The sequence below is a fragment of the Aethalodelphis obliquidens genome, unplaced genomic scaffold (genome assembly GCF_003676395.1).
Source record: "Aethalodelphis obliquidens isolate GAN/ISIS:26980383/991018 unplaced genomic scaffold, ASM367639v1 scaffold99, whole genome shotgun sequence".
Lineage (NCBI taxonomy): Eukaryota > Metazoa > Chordata > Mammalia > Artiodactyla > Delphinidae > Aethalodelphis > Aethalodelphis obliquidens.
Window position 1 is genome coordinate 945,772 of NW_020838043.1, and position 12,258 is coordinate 958,029.

A 12,258-nucleotide genomic window follows, 5' to 3' on the forward strand; every position below is an offset into this window, starting at 1 on the left:
CTACCAGGCAATTTGTTCTATTTCCATATGCAGCATTAGGCCTTATTATCCTTAATTCCACACCCACATGGGTTGTTACCCAGGCAACAATATTCCTGGATTACAGATTGGTCAAGCCAAAATTTCCATCCATCTCTGTGAATCAAATGGGTGGTTAATATGATCAAATATACCGAAAGTGATTTTCAAACAGTTATAAAAGGAAGTTTGTAAAAAGCAGCTAGAATCTCGGTGGTCAAAAGCAAGGTTGATGTGCGTGGGGAAGTGTTTAGGCAGTTGCAAGGCATAAGGAGAAGGTCTCTACAGATCAGCTTAGTCTCCCCAATTCAAGTAGCAACTGAGAAGGTGCTGGAGGTTGTCTGGGGACTTTGTTCTGTTCCTTAGAGGAAAATGCATGATGTCCTATCCATTAGGGATCTCCCAGAAGCAGATCCTGAGTCAAGGATTTGGGTATGAGTAGATTTTTGGGGAGAGGATTCCAGGTAGGCAGAAAAGGGAAAGGAGCCAACAAAAGATTAATGAACCAGTTATTGCTATGGGAAACTGGGGCACAATCCCACTGGAAACCCTCTAGAAAGAGTATGGAACACAATTCAGAATCGTCTGAATGACGGCAAGGAAGCTGAGGTATTTATCCCGTCTTAGTTGAGGGTCGCTCCCATGCACGAACTCCCAGGCATTTTCAGGAATTTTCCTAACTTCTCTGTGCTTCAGTCTCCTCATCTGTAAAATATGGTTACTACTAATTCCTACACTGGGATTGTTGTGAGAATTAAATGAGATGGTCTTTATAATGTGCTTAATATAATGCCTAGCGCATCCAAAGCAGTCACTAAATGGGGAGTTGGACGAAGAGGAGGGCTTGAGTGGGTTTGTAGACTAAGGGTATGGAGACTGCGTAAAGTGAGATGTTTACTGATAAACTTGGAAAATGACATCCTCAAGGGAGAGAAAGGGGATGGAGTCAGGAAGCAATAGCATTATATTCACTAGGGAATTCTGTTTAAAACTAATAATAATTTATCCTACTGTATTTTTTTTTAGAAAGAAGATGTTGTTCTGTGTGAGGGCTTCCTCTAGTTGTGGCAAGCGGGGGCCACTCTTCATCACGGTGCGCGGGCCTCTCACTATCACAGCCTCTCTTGTTGCAGAGCACAGGCTCCAGATGCGCAGGCTCAGTAGTTGTGGCTCACGGGCCTAGTTGCTCCGCAGCATGTGGGATCTTCCCAGACCAGGGCTCAAACCCGTGTCCCCTGCATTAGCAGGCAGATTCTCAACCACTGCGCCACCAGGGAAGCCCCAATCCTTTATAATTAGCTGTTTATGGGACTTCCCTGGCGGTCCAGTGGTTGGGACTCCACTTCCACTTCAGGGGGTGCGGGTTCCATCCCTGGCCAGGGAACTAAGATCTCGCATGCCACGTGGTGTGGCAAAAAGAAACCCAAAAAAACCCCAGCTGTTTATGGGTCTAAATTTCCCCACGAGACTCAACTCCTCCATGAACCGATACTTGTTGAGTTCAACCTACATGTCAGACACTGTTCTAGGCACTAAAGTCATGAACCAAGTGCCCTCACAAAGCTTATGGTGGAGTTGGAGGGAGACAGGCATAAATAAAGACATACATAAGAGGAAAGGCATCCATGAGAACAGGAAACAAGAGGATGGGGGCACCAGAGTGGAGGATGACGATGATCAGGGAAGGCTTTGCTGATAATCTGACACTTGAGCAGAGACCTGATGAAAGTGGAGGAAGGGGTCATATGGATATCCTGGAAGGAGCATTCCAGACAGAGGAGATAGCGAAAATAAAAGCCTTGAGGCAGTAGGAGCATCACTGAAGAGTGTGAGGAAGAGAGTGGAGGCCAGTGGGGTGGCCAGTGGGGCTGGACTGGAGAGAGCAAGTGGGGAGCTGTCTGAGCTAAGGTCCAAGAGGTAGCAGGATGGTGAGGTCATGTAACACAGGGGTGGAGGGCGTGGGGGAGTGGGGTGGGAGGGGATCTCAAAGTCCAATGCACAATACAATCGCATGGGATGCTTTGAAAAATCCTGAATGCCAGGCTGCATCACAAACAAGTTTAATCCAAATCTGGGGGTGGGACCCAGGCATCAGATCCCCAGGTAACTGATGTGTGGCAAAATATGAGAACCACTGACCTAGGTCTTTGAAGGCCATTTTACAAACTCTGGCTTTTACTCTGGGAAAGAAAGCCATTGGAGGGTTTTGAGCAGAGAAAGGACATGATTTATAATTTAAAAGGCTCACTCTGGCTGCCTTATGTAGGGTAGACTAGAGGAGAGAGGTGAGTGACACAGCTAGACCAGTTAGGAGGCAAAACACTGTCTTAATGATTTTTTTGTATCCCCAGTGCCTGAGACATTACGGACATAAAATTAATATCCCGAAGACATTCCCTCTGCCTGAAACCTCTTCCCCCAGATACATGCACGGTTTATCACCATAGTTCCTTCGTAGGGTTGCCAGATAAAATTCAGGACGTGCAGTTACACTTTAATTATGGATAAACAATGAAAAAGTTGCAGTACTGCATGAGACATACTCATACTAAAAAATTATTAGTTGTTTATCTGATATTCGAATTTAACTGGACACCCTGTAATTGTATTTGTTAAATCTGGCAACCCTACCTTTAGGACTTACTCAGAGAAGGCTCTCCCTGATTATCAAACATAAAAATGAAGCACCCTCCCTCCACAATTCTCTAGCTCCTTTACTCCACTTCATTTATTTTCAAAGTGCTGATCATTATCTGACATGATATACATTGACTTGTTTCTCACTTGTCTCCCCCACTAGAATGTGGGCTATCTTCAATAAGTGGTGCTGGGAAAACTGGACAGCTACATGTAAAAGAATGAAATTAGAACACTCCCTAACACCATACACAAAAATAAACTCAAGATGGATTAAAGACCTAAATGTAAGTCCAGACACTATAAAACTCTTAGAGGAAAATATAGGCAGAACACTCTATGACATAAATCACAGCAAGATCCTTTGTGACCCACCTCCTAGGGAAAGGGAAATAAAAACAAAAATAAACAAATGGGACCTAATGCAACTTAAAATCTTTTGCACAGCAAAGGAAACCATAAACAAGACCAAAAGACAATCCTCAGAATGGGAGAAAATATTTGCAAATGAAGCAACTGACAAAGGATTAATCTCCAAATTTTACAAACAGCTCATGCAGCTCAATATCAAAAAAAACAAACCACCCAATCCAAAAATGGGCAGAAGACCTAAATAGACATTTCTCCAAAGAAGATATACAGATTGCCAACAAACACATGAAAGGATGCTCAACAACATTAATCATTAGAGAAATGCAAATCAAAACTACAATGAGGTATCACCTCACACCGGTCAGAATGGCCATCATCAAAAAATCTACAAACAATAAATGCTGGACAGGGTGTGGAGAAAAGGGAACCCTCTTGCACTGTTGGTGGGAATGTAAATTGATACAGCCACTATGGAGAACAGTATGGAGGTTCCTTAAAAAACTACAAATAGAACTATCATATGACCCAGCAATCCGACTACTGGGCATATACCCTGAGAAAACCATAATTCAAAAAAGAGTCAAGTACCAAAATGTTCATTGCAGCTCTACTTACAATAGCCAGGACATGGAAGCAACCTAAGTGTCCATCAACAGATGAATGGATAAAGAAGATGTGGCACATATATACAATGGAATATTACTCAGCCATAAAAAGAAACGAAATTGAGGTATTTGTAGTGAGGTGGATGGACCTAGAGTCTGTCATACAGAGTGAAGTAAGTCAGAAAGAGAAAGACAGATACCGTATGCTAACACATATATATGGAATCTAAGAAAAAAAAAGTCATGAAGAACCTAGGTGTCAGACGGGAATAAAGACACAGACCTACTAGAGCATGGACTTGAGGATATGGGGAGGGGGAAGGGTAAGCTGTGACAAAGTGAGAGAGTGGTATGGACATATATACACTACCAAACGTAAAATAGATAGCTAGTGGGAAGCAGCCGCATAGCACAGGGAGATCAGCTCGGTGCTTTGTGACCACCTAGAGGGGCGGGATAGGGAGGGTGGGAGGGAGGGAGACGCAAGAGGGAAGAGATATGGGAACATATGTATATGTATGGCTGATTCACTTTGTTGTGGGGCTGAAACTGACACACCACTGTAAATCAATTATACTCCAATAAAGATGTTAAAAAAAAAAAGAATGTGGGCTACAAGAGAGCAGGAATTCTGTCTTATTCATTGTGGCATCCATAGAAACTAGAACAGTGTCTGGCATATAGTAGATATTTAACAGATATTCATGGAAGGAAGGAAAGAAAGGAGGACTTGCGTGGTGGCGCAGTGGTTAAGAATCTGCCTGCCAATTCAGGGGACACAGGTTCCAGCCCTGGTCCGGGAAGATCCCATGTGCCACGGAGCCACTACGCCCGTGCGCCACAACTACTGAGCCTGCGCTCTAGAGCCCACGAGCCACAACTACTGAGCCCACATGCCACAACTACTGAAGCCCGTGCGCCTAGAGCCCATGCTCCACGACAAGAGAAGCCACCGCAATGAGAAGCCCACGCACCTCAACGAAGAATAGCCCCTGCTCGTCACAACTAGAGAAAGCCCACCCACAGCAATGAAGACCCAACACAGCCAAAAATAAATAAATAAATATTTTTTTTTTAAAGAGGGAGTGAGCAAGAAAATGAATAAATACAGGAGAGAAGAAGAAGAAAAAATGGATGACACTACAGGTAAGTTTTCTGGAGGAGGAAAAGGAGTTTAGAAAGCTCAGTTCTGACTTTTTCCCTTCAAGGCATAGATGCTGAGGTTATCTGCTAAAATGGTAGGTGGCAGAGTTGGGCAGAAAATTCAATGAGAGAAACAAATGTTTAGAAAGTCACAGTAGGGAAATGGGAAAGTGAGTACAGAGAGGAAAACATAAAGAATGGTTAGAGTAAGAAGGACCTACCTGGGGTTGACAAGCATCATTTGCAATGAGGCTCACCTAGGTACACTCGCAGTTACCTCCAGTGGGGCCCAGGGGCCCAGAGGCCCAGGATTACGAAAAAATACACATAAAGCAGTTTGGGCAAAGGGTTGGGCTTTGAGAGGGCTGATGATCAAGGAACCCAGAAAACTGATTCATAACATAAGATAACCTAAGATTCAGGCTGGGTTAGGAGGTGAGAGGACCTTGGGGAAAGTAACTAGACTTATACCAGATGAAGGGGCTGAAAACCAAATCTTGGTGCTTGGGGTGTAAAGTTAGGATACTGCAGTCAGACAGAAGAATTTGAGAGTAGGAATCATTGGAAGAGGTAAAGTGGTATCAGCAAGATTAACTGCTTGGCCTCTGAAGCTAGACTGTTGAAGTCTGAATCCCAACCCTGCCACTTATTAGCTATGCAACTTTGGACAATTTGTGTAATATTTCTGTGCCCAAGTTCCCTCAGCTATAAAAGAGGGATAATAATCGTACTTACCTCATAAATTATGTTGTGGTGATTAACTGAGTCAATGTATGTGAAGTACTTAGAATAATTCATGGCAGGCAGTTTGTAAGTGTTAGCTATTATAACTACAGGTGTAGGTTGCTACCATTTAGTAGGAATGAAAGTGATTATAATACAGGAAGTTCACAATGAGATAAATAAATCAAATGTGCCAGACCAGTTCCATCTTAAGAAAAAGGCAAAAATAACTCCATGAAAAACTAAAGGAAAGAAAAAGTTGAAATAAAGGAGACATATAGAAAACAAACTTGAAAATGTCATTATCAGAACTGATCCATTCAAGACTTAGTTCTTGGATAACAAGTGTTGGTGAGGATGTGGACAAAAGGGAACCCTTGTGCTCTGTTGGTGGGAATGTAAATTGGTACAGCCACTATGGAAAACAGTATGAAGGTTCCTCAAAAAATTAAAAATATAACTAACATATGATCTAGCAATCTCATTTCTGGGGTACATATATGAGGAAATGGAATCACTATCTCAAACAGGTATCTGCACCCCATGTTCGTCACAGCATTATTCACAATAAATAGCCAAGATATGGAAACAAGCTAAGTGTCCATCAAAAGAAGAATGGATTAAAAGAATGTGGTGTATATATACAGATCCAAAGAAGAAAATCAGCCTTTTGTGACAACAAGTATGAACTCTGAGGGCATTACGCTAAGTGAAATAAGTCAGACAGAGAAAGACAAATACTGCATGATCTTACATATATGTGGAATCTTAAAAAACCAAACTTATAGAAACAGAGAGTAGAATAGTGGTTTTCCAGGAGCTGGGGGGTTGGGGAAAATGGGGAGATATTGGTCAAACAATACAAACTTTCAGTTATAAGATGAATAGGTTCTAGGGATCAAATGTACAGCAAGGTGATTATCGTTAACAATACTGTATTGTAGGACTTCCCTGGTGGCACAGTGGTTAAGACTCTGCCTGCCAATGCAGGGGACAGAGGTTCGAGCCCTGGTCCGGGAAGAGTCCACATGCCATGGAGCAACTAAGCCTGTGCGCCACAACTACCGAGCCTGCGCTCTAGAGCCCGCGAGCCACAACTACTGAGCCCGTGTGCCACAACTACTGAAGCCCACGTGCCTAGAGCCTGTGCTTCGCAACAAGAGAAGCCACCACAATGAGAAGCCCAAGCACCACAACGAAGAGTAGCCCCCGCTCGCTGCAACTACAGATAAGCCTGCACGCAACAACGAAGACCCAAACACAGCCAAAAATAAATTTAAAAATAAATAAAGGAAGGGTGTTTAAAAAAAAATACTATATTATATACTTGAAAGTTGCTGAGAATAGATCTTAACTGTTCTCAGTACAAAAAAAGTTAACTATAAGTAATTAGTAAGGTGATGGAAGTGTTAACTAACCTTTTTGTGGTAATCATTTCATAATATATACATGTATCAAATCATCACAGTTGTACACCTTAAACTTACACAGTGTTATATGTCAATTATATCTCAAAGCTGGAAGAAAAAGACTCAGTCTTTGGAACATTAGCAAATCTATTTCTTAAAGAAAAAACAAAATAAAAAATAATGCAGGGCATAAAGTACAAGATATTCATATTTCAATAATTATAATCACAGACGAGCTACTAAGAGCAGAGATTTTATCTTTTTCATCTTTGTATCTGTTGTGTATTATACTAGTGTCTTATCAGATATTTGTTGAATCATTAATAAATAAATAAGTTCATCTGAAAGAGGAAGAAATGAAAGGAAGGAAAGAGGAACGGAGGGAGGAAGGAAGGAAGGTCTGTGTGAAAGCATCAGAGATGCTAAGGCAAGCAAAACTCTAAAAAAGGGAAAGCTGCAGAAAATTGAGCTGCTTTTTCCTGAGGGCAATTGGCAATTCTAGCCATAGGACAATAGGCTGAGAATACAGGCTCTTCCCAGAGAAACGACTTCTACTAAAAGGCAGAGAAACAGAGTTTTGATGGTCTAGGACCCCAGTGAGAAGGAAGGAACAGAGATCTGAGTTGTACACTTAACCAATTTTCCTCTCAAAATATCTGCTCAATTCTAAAGCTGCACAAGACAGGAGGCAAGAAGCTAAGCAGAAAGCCTCTAAAAAGCAAAGGCTTGCACTTAACAGTTTTTCTATGTGGAGGAGACTAAGAGCTTGGGATCAACAACAGTAGAAGCACCTCACAGAATACCTCAGGTTCTCAGTGAGAACCCCTGGGGGCTATACCTGAGGAGCATGAAGGAAACAACTGGTAGACACTTGAGAAAAAGCAACACAATCTTGAAGCCTCTTCTCTGATTAAATTAGGATAATCAGTCGCCGCCCCCACCCCCATCTGCATTGAAGAGAAAAAGATAAAACCTCTCTGGGGAAAAACAACATCATCCAGCCCCTCTAAAACTTTTCATACAGTATCTGACATTTAATCAAATACTATCAGAAGAGGCCCCAAATCAAGAGGAAAATGGATGATATTAATTGACACCCACAGATTATCCAGATTTACGAATTATCAAGCAAGAACTTTAAAATACCTAAGATTAATAACTTCTAGAAAAATAGCAGAAAAGAGAGAGAATGGATGAAAAGATGGAAAATGTCATCAGAGAAATGGCATCTATAAAAAGGAATCAAATGAAAATCCTAAAACTTAAAAATACAGTATTTGAAACTAAGAACTAAACAATTGCATTTAGCAAGAGAAAAGACGGCAAAAAAGAGGATTCATAGATCAGAGGACAGGTCAATAGAAAATATACAGACTGAAGCACAGAGAGAAGAAAAGAATGGAAAACACTAAAAGGAATATAAGACACATATGGGAAAAGTAAAATACCTAACACACAGTTGCAGAGAAAAGGAAAGACAGAATGGGGCAGAAAAAATATTTGAAAAGGTAATGTCTGAGACTCTTCCCAATTGATGAAAAGCACCAACCCACAGATTCAAGAAGCTTCGTATACCCTAGACAAGATAAACACAAAGAAAACCAAAGCTAGGCACATAATAAAACTTGTAAAACTTGTAAAAATCAAAGATAAAGACAAAACTTTAAAATCAGAGGTTAAGGTAAAACATTAAGATCTATAGCTAGCTTCTCTAAAGAAGTGATGGAACCCAGAAGGCAATGGAAGTGACACTTTTAAAGTACTGAAAGAAAATAACTGCCAACCTAGAATTCTATATGCAGTAAAATATTCCTCAAAAAATGTAAGTGAAATAAAGATGTTCTTACAGCAAACACTGAGAGAATTCATCACCAGCAGGCCTGCAGTATAAGAAATACTAAAACCAGTTTTTCTGGAAGGAAGAAAATCATCTCAGGGAGAAACATGGAAATACAGAAAGGAGTGAAGAACAAAAACAAGGTAAACATGAAGGTAAATAAATGAGTACTAAATACGTAAAATAATCAAAAGATTTTCTTGTGGAGTTTAAAATATATGTATAATTATGTTGCATGACAATAATATCACAAAAGGCAGAAAGGGAAGAAATAAAGTTCAACTCGTCTAAGATCTAGCATTGTCAGGGAAGTGGAAAAAGTAAAAAGGTACATTAAACTAATAAATCAAAGCATGCCACAGTCTCTACAGAAACCATTAAATGAATAGCCAAAAGATATGTAACTAACAAGACAATCAAGGGGGGGAAATTGAGTAATAAAAAAATATTGATTACCCAAAGGAAGGTAAGAAAGGAGAGAAAAAGGATCACAAGAACAGGTAGATGAATTAGAAAACATATAGTAATATGGGAGAATATAAACTCAAATATATCAGTAATTGCATTAAATGTAATTGGTCTTAGTGGATTAAAAACTCAAATGCCAAGTATATGATGCCTATAAGAGAAACATTTTGAATATAAGGACACAAAGTTTAAAATTAAAATTATTTTTAAAAGATATACCATGCAAACGACAACCAAAAGAAAGTTAGTATTGCTATACTGATATCAGAAAAATAGATTTTAAGGCAAAAAGCAATATTTGAGATTAAGAAAGATATTTTCTAACCATAAAGGGTTTAATGACCAGGAAGATATCAAAAGTCTATAGCCATATGAACCCAATAACACAGCTTCAAAATATGGAAACTAAAAATTGACAGAACTAAAAGAAGTAGATAGATCCATAATCATATTAAGAGAATTAAATTTAATTGGCCATTTATGCAGTATAAAAATGAGACCTTCAAAAGTAATATTTTACTTAAAACATTTTCCCAGTCTGTTCTTTTTCTTTGACTCTATATATGTATTACTTATATTCTGTCCTTTTTAATAGCTGTATACCAAATACTACTGCTTTAAACTGAAAAATTAAATAACAGAAATACATTTAAGTGTCATGATAAACACTAAGAAGTATGATGCAATCAACTCAAATCAAGTGGTAGAATGGGATGAGAAGGAAGTGTTCTAATTTTATCAATTCTCAAAATAAAAGATTAACAGATATTTTCTGAAAAAAGGGAGGGTTAAAAGCATTATGTGAAGTTATAATTATAAAGCTAGCCACCGAAACAAATATATAAACATTTCATTTCCAATTATCAGAATAGACTCACACACAAAAAAAACAAGAAATAAAACTGACCAAACAATAAAGGATTTTTTAAAGATATAAAAACAAGCAACTATGACCAAAAATAAGATGGATGGACTTCTGCTTCTGCTAATAACAGATTAGGTAATTTTTGGACACACTCTCCCACTAAGAACCACTAGAAAATTATAACAAAATATTTTTTTAATCTGCCCAAAGTCCTCACAATGTTAACAAGGTAGAGAAGTATTACCTGGACAAGATGCAGAGGAGAACGGATGCCCAGAGAAATGAACCCTGTGTGTAGAGTCTCTACTCCTGGGAATGTTTGATGGTCCTGGAGGGACAAGTGAGGGGCTGAGAGGTTAAGCAATAATTCAGTCAACCTGGTGGAGCTAAAGGAACAGACACTGGTGTCTGGGAGCCACCAAGAAAGTCTGGGGCAGGGGGAGGCATTGGTCATTCTTCCTTACTCTGGGTTGGATCTCCAAAGGTCTGTACCCTAAAATCAGTGTGACCAGAAAGTACATGGACTGCAACGGGAACTGCAGGTCATCTTCTAATCCCTGCAATCCCTGAAATTGGACAGAGGTGATCAAAATTGCTAGTGCCTCTGGGCATCTGGCAGAAACAAATGGGAATCCTCTCTGGAGGAAAATAGCATCATCTTGGGCTTCAAACTATTTCTACAAACAATTTTTCAAATACAATGTCTAAAATGCAAACAAAAGCAGACAGGCTGGAGACAAGACAACGTGAATTAAGAGCAGCAGGAAAAAAATACATAAAAATAGAATAACAAGGGAGGAGGTTAAGAGTTACGAGACAAACACTTTAAATAAACATGCTCACCAAATTCAAAGAGATAAAAAGCAACTGCAGCAGAGAAAAAGAAACTATACAAAAGAATCAAGGTCCTTCTCCCAGCATGAAAAATCTACATGTTAAATCCAAAAACGAGTGGACATTCTTTGTAGCACTGGTATATAAAATTTTTGATTCACTTATTTAACAGGCGTATATTGAGCTAGTTTTCTGTATAAGCCACCATTAGATGCTGAGGGAGATAGGAAGATAAATAAAACACTGGTACCCTGCTATCAAACGACTTTATAGCTCATGGCTGGATTTATTTATCATACATGTTATTCTATTCAAAATAGCACTGACTGGCAATGCCTTGAGGCTCTATTTTGTTTTTCTAAAGGCAAAGAAAAAGGAAAACGTTTTGATGCTTAAATGGTCTGGTCCTAAATATATTCTGTGGGGAAGTTTCTAAAGATGGATGGATGGGAGGCCATCATTACCGTGGTGTGTACGAGGGCTGATCACCTGAATCTGGAATGGCGAGAGATGTGCCACAATCATTCATTCCCCACAGCACAATGGCTTCCGTCTATGTATTATGATCACAAAGGACTTCATGTCAGCACCATCCTTCAGCCCATATAAGAAGCACAAGAAACTTGGTCCCATCTATATTTGAAACTGTATTGATTTGGGGGCTGCTGAAAGCAATATATTTCTTTTCAATTTCTTTAAAACAGGAAACTGCCCGGGCCTCCTGGAGAAAACAACCTATTCTCAATGCCGAGAGGACACTTGAATTAAAGTGTAAGTTACTTAACTTCCATGATAAATATCCCTCATAGCAAATATGGCCTTGAAAAGTTTCCATTTGGAGCCTGGGAGGGAACAACGTCATTTCTTAAGTGTGAACTTCTCTAAGGCGGAGTCATGAACAAAGGGGATGAAAGCTGGTCTCTTAAAAGACGACACATCCTACAAATTCCCTTTATTAAAGGGCTAAGGAATGTTGAATATCCGTGTCCTCCTATACTGCTCTCCTGATCTATATTCCTGAATAACCGGGTGTCCCAAGGGTATAATTCAAGGTAACACCTCTTAGGTGGCCAGGTAGTTGTTGGGTGCGTTACTACAGACGCATTCCACTTCCAGGGTGAATCCATAACCATGGCTCCTAAATGCGTGCAATTATAATGATCTGGGTGATTGTGTGTGGTTCTAACGATACGTGCGAAGCCAAGCCAAAAGGTTATCCAAGATCATAACAAAACAACATAGTGTCCTAAAATAAAACACACATGAGCAAAAAATTGGTGGTTTTATACTTAGAATCACAATCCTTGCTACCGCCACCATACTTAAAACTGAGGGAAATATTGTTCT